The 9,136-nt window shown below is 42.6% G+C and overlaps 1 long non-coding RNA gene across 1 annotated transcript; it reads right to left on the bottom strand.

Moving 5' to 3' along the window:
- Nucleotides 1-203: 203 nt before the first annotated feature.
- Nucleotides 204-2,142, bottom strand: LOC142774416 (uncharacterized). The gene is made up of 2 exons (XR_012886388.1): nt 2,040-2,142; nt 204-614 (listed from the first exon to the last, which is right to left on the bottom strand). It is a non-coding gene; the product is annotated as an uncharacterized LOC142774416 (long non-coding RNA).
- Between the last annotated feature and the right edge of the window lie 6,994 nt (nt 2,143-9,136).

The raw sequence follows: 9,136 nt of genomic DNA, 5'->3' as shown, positions 1-9,136 counted from the left end.
ACTGGTGGTGTACCATTCCACGTGGGAATGATCTGCCCCACAGCGCGTTCCTCCCATTCCCAATCCCACCCCTTCCTCTTGGGAGTCTGCACTGCTCAGCTTACGCTGGCAGGAACAGCAGCAGGTGGTCCAGCGGGTTCGCAGGGTCGCGCAAGGCAATGGAGCCCTGGACTGAGGGCCCCACCCAAGGAAGGCTCAGTGTGCATTTGTTAATAATAAATGTTTATTCTCTCTCTCTCTCTCTGTAATAGTGCGAGAAGCGTCAGTGAAAACAGGCGGCGGCTCGGTGACGCGCTTATTGCTAGACCTACGACTCCGAACCATTAGCACATTTGTGACTAGTCGGCATATGATATAATCAATCAGCGCTAAGGCGTTAAAACATGAAGAATCAAATCATACTATACGTGGACGACAAGGTGCGTTCGTTAAGATGATTTCTTTTTTTACAGTGCTTGCAATGCCGCTTAACTATAAAATAATAATTGCTAAAGAGCCAGTATTATACGTTCACTGTCCTTGCGTTGTGTTCATAACACCAGGAGCAGTAGCTGTGCTGTTTGCTTTTTGTTCGGTTGTAGTGCCAGCAGAAATGTGTCTTGCTTTGTTGATGACTGTAAGTTTGGAAGAAAAAAAGACGATGTAATTACTCCAAAAAAATTTTACCGGCCTTAGAAAAAACTGTACTATATACACTTACTATTTATTAATAATTCTTTGTTATTCAGTTGCTCTTTATATACGTGTACGCAACACCATATTCAGAGAAAACGAAAAAACGGCAATATTGTGGGGTAGTGTCTTTAAGGGAGGCTTGTTACGTAATACTGCATATAAACAGTGCGCATATGGGACCTACACTACACGGAGGAAGTGGTGACAAAGAACTGAGCGATAATTTATTACAACTGGAAATAAGTATAAAAAACAAGAGATAAAAAACATAAACTGTCGCAAGGTCATAGCGAAGAAAGGCACGTCCGCCGTGAGTCATGTTACTACAATTCAACTTAACCGGAACATCGTGTCCGATTCTAAGAACAATGCTTGGAGTTTTGATGGCACATGTGTTTTCTGTTTTCTTGATCTCAGAAGCTTTCTAAATTTTGTAATCAATTCGATTTCAATACCTTGAGATGACCTCGCATTCAAAGAAGATAGGCGCGAAGTCGCACGGCGAAGAAGTGACACTGAATTTTGTCGAAGGGCAATTAAATGCAAACGTTTTCATGAAATGCGCAAAAAGGTTAAAAAAGACCCTTCTGGATTCAGCGTACGCTCATTCAAAAATTTATTACTTACAAATAATGCGTTTTTTGCAACTTTTTATGTTTTGTGACGTTTTAGTAGAACAGTGATGAGTTGTATTTATTTATTTACAGATTACCTGCACTGCCATATAGGCAGTACGTAAGGTGGAACAAAAACAAAATCAGTACAAAGGAATGCATAGCAATTAAAAATAAACACATACGAAAACATCGCCGTCTGACTTGTCAGAAGTAAAGATGAACAAATACATATTGAATACACGTTTTACATAAAAAATACTAGAAGAATTTCACAGCATAAAAATATTTATTTGTTATATCTCCTAAGACGTCCCTTTAGGCTGTTCTACTCCCTTATTTTAAGAAAAATAAGCAGAAAAGGGTGTTAGATCTGCAATTCAAGGTTGATATCTTTTTTTCTATTATCATGGTGAGTTTATATGTAGGGTGGTTGAATAAGGTAGTTATGATGATCAGTTCCTGTGCTTGTACGTATAGTAAGTAGCCTGTTTTGACAAATTTTGGGGCAAGGAAATTTTTCTCGGTAGACAAATTTTCCACGTTCAGCAGACAAGTAGTGGCCATTGAGACTTGCCCGAATTTCATGGCACAGCTATGCGCCAGGGAATTTCTGCGTACGTACGGATTTATCGCTTAGGCGTCTACAGCTTCCTGTCGAACTTTCTGCGAGATTCCTACGGGGTCCTTCAATTCGCAACGTCCCATAATCTACATTGACGCTTCTCGAAACGAGAGAGAGGTACTCACACAGACAAAGCGTAGAAGCAATAGCCCGTGTGCAGTCAGCGTAATTAAAACTGAAATTTTTCCAGTCAGACATTATCGGGCAGCTGTCGTTCTTGATTCTGTAAGAAGAGCAAGAAAAACTCCCTCACTCTTTGCTCAAACTTGCAAGACCTGCAAAGTACACACTCTAATTACACTATTGCGTGTGAAAACGGTGTTACCGTATGAACCTACTGCTTGCTGAAATAGCCGTAGAGCAAATCCCTCTAAATGCAAGAAAAAAAAGCTGCACCACATGGGCACTGCAATCACTCCGGCAGCAAGTTTCATCGTCGATTTTCAACTTCAGCGGCGTTACAGCCACACACGCAGGTAGAGGCGAGAACCTGCGCATCCGACAAGGCAATTATGCAAATGCTCGAAACAAACGGCCCCCTAGAAGCTGTCAGGTGCGTCACACCATTGGTAGAATTATCACAGGGTGTGACCGGCGATACGTATTTCGCGTAAATTATAGACATTCTGATGCCGCTAGCCTGATGTTTACTACTAAGAACATTATGGTTATAGTGGTAACGTTATTTGCGCTTAGCACTCACATGATCAGCACGTTAGCAACGCGAAGAAGAAGGCTGTCTTCGTTCGCCCGTAACATGGGTGCGATGCAGGATGGCCCGAGCATCTCGGCAGATGAGTTTGCTCCGAGCTTGTTCAGCAGTGGCCATGGCATTAAGACAGTGAGGAGCGCGTGATAGCAGCGTAGATGAAAATGGCTACAAGCACACACGTGGCGTTGGAAACACAGGCATAGAGAAACATACTTGCATAAAGAGCGGACACTACAGTAGGGCCCAGCGGCCCAGCTACTGCGTTGCTTTCAGCGCCGCGAGTGGTTGGTCAGGCCGATAATGTCTTCAGCATAAATCAAACAACAAAATTTTCTTCTTTCCGAAGCTGGGATTTGAAACCACAACCTCATGCTCCGAAAGCGAGTGTCTTTACCACTAGGCTACACACCCACGCTTCCACGAAGGTAACACATGGACAAGACATCTAATCCACATCGCTCTTCGTGGAAAACAAATGCAGAAAGGCAACACTGCCTAGTCATATTTTACTGTTTTTTTTGTTGTAAGGCATTGAAAGTGCTCAGCGGGACATGATGTAGAGCGGATATAGAAAGTTGCACCAATTAATGAAATTTCTTCTTTGCAAAAAAACTGATGCCAAACTTGCGTATTTAGTGCCCTCCTGAAGATGCTATTACATGTCTTTAAAAAAGAGTAAAAGTGAGGATGGACACGCCATGTAGCGGTAGGTCATACCCTTTCTTGGTGGGCCGTGAAAAGGCTCCTGTGGCTACTCTTTACATAGTATATTTCTCTATGACACAAGTGGGACATTTGCGGCGGTTATCAAAGAAACACCTCGTGCGAACACGTCAGCGTAGTCACATAGTCAACATTTTAACAGTGCAGCGACGTCAGCGTGATTGCCTCATAACTTTTTGCCAACTCAACAGGCGCCTCCCACAGGCGTGTTCGTGGGCGTCTGTCCTCTTTCGGACGGGTTCTTTCGTTCCACCTGCAGCATGGACATTTCCACTCTCGAAGGCAGCAAGGGTGCACATGCAGCACTTTTGAGGTGCTTGTTTCACTCCTGTCAAATATTTCCAATAAATATAGGGACAGGTGTCCACCAGGGGCGCTCGCATCTTGGCGACAACGCGGTTGTGATTGGCAACGTCGTGAGCGCGGTGAAATTGAATGTGAAATATCGTAGCCGCGTGGTGATATCACTTTTACGTCTGCGTGCATGTGTGCATAGTCTGCGCGATAAAGCTGATAGATAAATCGTGCTGCTCGACATGAGCACTGCTCCTCGGCAGGAGAAAACGTGATGGGTGCACCGGATTTCCGCTGCAGAAGTCTGTCAATCAAACTGATGGAAGCATGAACTCGGATGCAAGATCGTTTATTCTGAGAAAGCTCGAGTTCCACTTGGGACTGTGATGGGGCCGGTGTGACCAAGCGCTTGATGGCAGGCAACGCTAAGCAGCAGCTTTTTTGCATACAGATTATCTTGGTGAGCTTACACTACTTGTGCAAGGCTGGAGCCATAGAGGAGCTTATGATGACCTAGCTTTTTTGTAGCTTTTTTATGTTGGTCGTATACGCATGTGCATGATCGGCTTCGTAGTGAAGACCACATCAGCTCTGTCTCAAGTTTGATTAAACTAATTGATTGAGGCTTAGTGACCATTACACTGAGCTCTCTTGTCTTATCTCGGGAGCAATTAGCAAGGCAATGATCAGTATGAAGCTAAAAACGTAATTCTGATTAACGGGATACTAATTCCTGATATATTAGTAATGGATAATTAGCATGAATTAGCGTGCTAATGATTAGCGTGCTCATAAGTAATAAGCATAAGCAAGTTCATTCATCAACTAACATGCATTAGTTAGCCTAGCTGTAGCTTTACATGGCTTCATCAGCATGGTCTTCTTAATTTGTGGCATAATCACCTGGGCCTTACCATGACTTGGCGTAATTAGCTTGGTCATGGCATGTCCTAGCCTAATTAGTGAAATATAGCGTTCAGCCAAATAGCTAATTAGATGGCCGCACGTGCTCGGGTGCTAGCGGGCGATGACAACAAAGACGACGCGCAACGGCCGAGCTTGAATGTACACGCTGACATGTGGCCCCGCTTGAATGTACAGACCAACACGTAGCCTCGGATTCAGCTGCGGTCACGATGTTGTAAGACGCTCGGCCAGTACTGATCTCAAAGGCCACCATGCGGATTAATCTAAAACAGACTTCGTGCAGGCGATAAATGCTTCAAAATGAATATAAACTCCCCTGCCTCTAAAAATTATCATCACGAAAAGTTTATGATGATTTTACTGCAAGGGTGCACATCTGCGCTCACTGGAATGACAAACAAATGAAAGAAGATGTTTTCGCTATAAAAACGCCGCCTAAGTTAGTCGACCGCCTTCGAAGCGGTCACTGGTTTCATCGTAACCATTGAAACGCAGCGTGCTGAGTGGTGGATTTGACTTTTTCGTCATGTTGGCGCGATCATAAGGGGGTGTCGCCAGAGCTCGGGAATATTCCGAGTTACGCGAAAATCGGCCGATCCTGCATAGAGCCACAGGGCATTATTAAACTGAGTAAAGCAAAATACTTCATTTCTCCAGCTCCATATTTGGGCACTGCTCAGCAACTATATGTTCACCCATGAAGCGGTATGGGTAGAGCATGCTATCGACAATGTAGCTACTTCAGTTTGTATAAATGTTTCAGCGAAACGCACCATAGCGTCTAAGAGGGTCTTCTCAGGCTATACGTCCTATATAATGATGTGTCAGTCGACGTGCATAAGTGTTGATGCTGCTGCGGTAACTCGTGAGAGCAAGTGTTTTGAAAGGTTGCCTTAAACGCGTGGTTTCAAAAACTCAGCTGCTGCTTTGAATACTGCGCATAGAGCAGAAAGTCTCCTTAAATCTTCTACAATATAAAAAGTTTGAGGTCGGGTTGATACGAGGTTGAATGACGTCGAAAACTGACGCGTTGTTCTCATTGGGTTTGTAGATTACCAACGGTTTTTTTGCCTACGAGTATTTGCAATCAGCATTCGCGTTAGCGCAACGGGTTAAGCAAGTGAATCAGCGAGAAAACATAAGTTGCCCACCTGCGCCGTGTGTCGACCCACAAAGCTGAACGCGGTCTCGCGACCATGTACCGCAAGAAGTAGTACTTAACAATGTTCATGTATTCTGGCCACTCAAGACCGATTGGAATGAGCTCCATGCCCAGTTTGCCGCATTCCTCGATAGATTCCTGATAGTTACTTGCGACATTCCTCACGCAGACCGGACGCAGTGCCGACTGAGCCGTGTTCGTATCTTCTGTTTAGACGAAGAGATCGGGAAAAAATTAAATGCCAGAATTACCACAAACACCGTATATTTTCAAGACTATATCTTCAACCGTTAAAATTATGTTGCACGCTCTGTACTTACCGCAATCGAAGCCAAGAGACACACGTGGCTTACTTTTTGTGCCTAGAAACGAAATCACAGTAGTTATGTCTCGAGCTACAAGTAACAACAGCGTAGATTCAACGTTGGTTCCTTGCAGAAAATGATGTGAGACTCCTTACGCTAACATTGCGACATATTTACTTCTGATATATTGAAACATTCAGCTTGGCATACATAAGTCTGCATTGAAGTATACCTGAAGCCAATGAAATATAGCCGACACTCAAAAAAAAACAAGGAATGTAGCGGTGCTAACACAATTTTGAGGCATAGCAAAAGACAAATTTTACACTTTCATGGTATGCAGTGTTAACGCTATCCACACATTGCAGCCAAAACTCAAGTACAAAATATATTGCTTTTATCGTGAAGCTACCCCGCCATGGTGGTCTAGTGGCTAAGGCACTCAGCTTCTGACCCGCAGGTTGTGGGATCAAACCCCGACTGCGGCGGCTGCATTTTCAACGGAGGCGGAGATGTTGTAGGCCCATGTGCTCAGATTCGGGTGCATGTTAAAGAACACCAGGTGGTTGAAATTTTCGGAGCCCCCCACTGCGACGTCTTTCATAATCAAACGGGGTTTTGTAACGTTCAATCCCAAATATCACTCAACTGAGTGTAATGCTTTAGTCAATGAGCGTCTGCAAGCCATCCCACTTGCGAAGAACATTATACGGAGAAGTTAGCACTGGGCTTTCGAATTCTTCGTTCCGCACGCAATATATAATGAAGAAATCTTTTCCAGCATCAATACTCTATCATTTATTCATTGTTACTTGTGTGCACCATGAGCAGATTTACCCACAGCACATCACGACTTACTGACCCACCGTCATATAACACCAGTTAACAAGCTAATCAGAAGCGTTGATGCTCAAACCAAAGTTTTTGTTTTTTGTTTTCAAAAGTAGTAACAAGAAAAATGAAATAGAGAAAATGCAGGGATGTCAGCCAGTTAGGTATCACTGGTAAGCTACCCATTGCAGGAGTAAGGGATCCGAGAGATTGAAAAAAACAGTCAAGAAAGTAAGAAATAGTGGGAGCACTGAAGCACGTGATTTAAGATGTAGAGGTATTAATAATAAATTCGATGAATTCCCAAGCTTCTTCAATACCCGTCGCGACGTTCGCGACACCAGTGCTCCTACTTAAAGCAACGATTCACAAATACTTAAAATTGATGTTAAGACTCGCATAGTAAATAAAAGTACTGTATTTCGCAGTTTTTTTTCTTGCTGACTTGACTGTCTTGGTGCAGAAGACAGAGGCGCAAAAAACATATCGTGAAGCAGAAAGAGCAGAATAGAAGAAAGAACAGCGCCATCTTCTGCTCTTCCTGCTTCACGATATGCTTTTTGTGCCTCAGTCTTCTGCACGAAGCATGCACCAACAAGCCAAAAAACAAGTCATTTTGACTGTCTTATTGTGTGAAATTGCATTAATTGTATTGAAAGTTTGTATTCTGAATACTTGTTCTGCATGATGTTATTTCTTAACGTTTGTGCTATCGCTGCCTGCATAGAGGCTGCGCGCCTCTACCAAATCAATTGTGTTTCAAGCAACTTTTAGCCACCACATTCTCCATGATTTAAAAATGTTATTATTACTATTATCATTATAAATATCTCTATTTTATATTATTATTATTATTATTATTATTATTATTATTATTATTATTATTATTATTATTATTATTATTATTATTATTATTATTATTGTTATTATTGTTATTATTATTATTATTATTATTATTATTATTATTATTATTATTATTATAATTATTATTATTATTATTATTATTATTATTATTATTATTATTATTATTATTATTATTATTATTATTATTAAGACAGCTTTGCACTACTGATGCCAAATCAGAAAAAAAACAGCGGGTCTGTGTGGCCTTCGTTGACTTTATTTATTTTTATGTTTCTTCATTATGTTTTTTTTTTCCTGGTAACCTGCGTGCACAAGTCACACGTACGGAAATCCTCTATGACAGTGTAGGCGAGGACCACCTCTTCAAAACACTTTTTACCTGCAATGCAAGCTCATGAAAATAAATTGGCAAATCTCACGTACAGTGGGAATTGATGATATGCGAAACAAAAATGAGAAAGCTTAATATGTCATTGTAAAATCAGCACAACGTTACGAGGTGGAGGTAAATGATGCCGTACATGACTTCCGTGCCACGATTATTATGTTTGGATGTGTCATTTACCTTTGTCATCTATTCACGTCACGTTATACGAAATTTAGTGTATGTGGAGCTAGCGAAACGACCGTGAGCACGCTATGAGCGTGGTAATATTTCATGTTCTTGCATGACACGTGTGTCAGGATTATCATGTTTGCGCCAGTCATATACTTTCGTCATCCAGTGACGTCACGTAACACCGAATTCGGTATTTGTGGAGCTAGCAAAATGGCCGCGAGCGCATCATGAAAGGCCCAATATACTCCAATGTAGCATTGACACACGCGCACGCATGGCACAGCGACGCTACGTTAGCAAAACGCGAGTCCTCTATAGTCTGACGCCAGGCGCGACAAGCATCCGTCGGCGCGGCCCAACGGCAACCGGCGCGAAAGGTGACATGCTGCATTTCGCGCCAATGCGTTACCCAGACAACAAAGCGTCTCCCTCTTTTCGTGACGGATGGCGAAATGGTCGTGATAGCGAAACGGCCGCGCATCTGAGTGTGGCATGTAGACATGTTGTTACATGACACGCATATCGTGATTATCATGCTTGTATGTGTCATTTACCTATGTCGTCCATTCGCGTCACGTAATACCGAGTTTGGTACATGTGAAGCTATCGAAACGGCCGCGAGTGCATCATGACCGTAGCAGGTAGTCATGTTCTTACTCGACAAACATCTCATGTTTTTCATGTTTGCCCTATAGACCTTCGTCATCCATTCATGTCCCGTAATACCAAATTTGATATAAGTGAATCTAGTGAAACGGCCGCCAGTGCATCCATCATGAGCGTGGCATGCAGTCATGTTGTTACATGACACGCATCTCATTATTGTCATGTTTGCACCAGTGACA

Source organism: Rhipicephalus microplus, chromosome 10 (genome assembly GCF_043290135.1).
Source record: "Rhipicephalus microplus isolate Deutch F79 chromosome 10, USDA_Rmic, whole genome shotgun sequence".
Classification (NCBI taxonomy): Eukaryota; Metazoa; Arthropoda; class Arachnida; order Ixodida; family Ixodidae; genus Rhipicephalus; species Rhipicephalus microplus.
The sequence above is the reverse complement of the archived record's forward strand: the minus strand, read 5'-3'. Positions and strand labels throughout refer to the sequence as shown.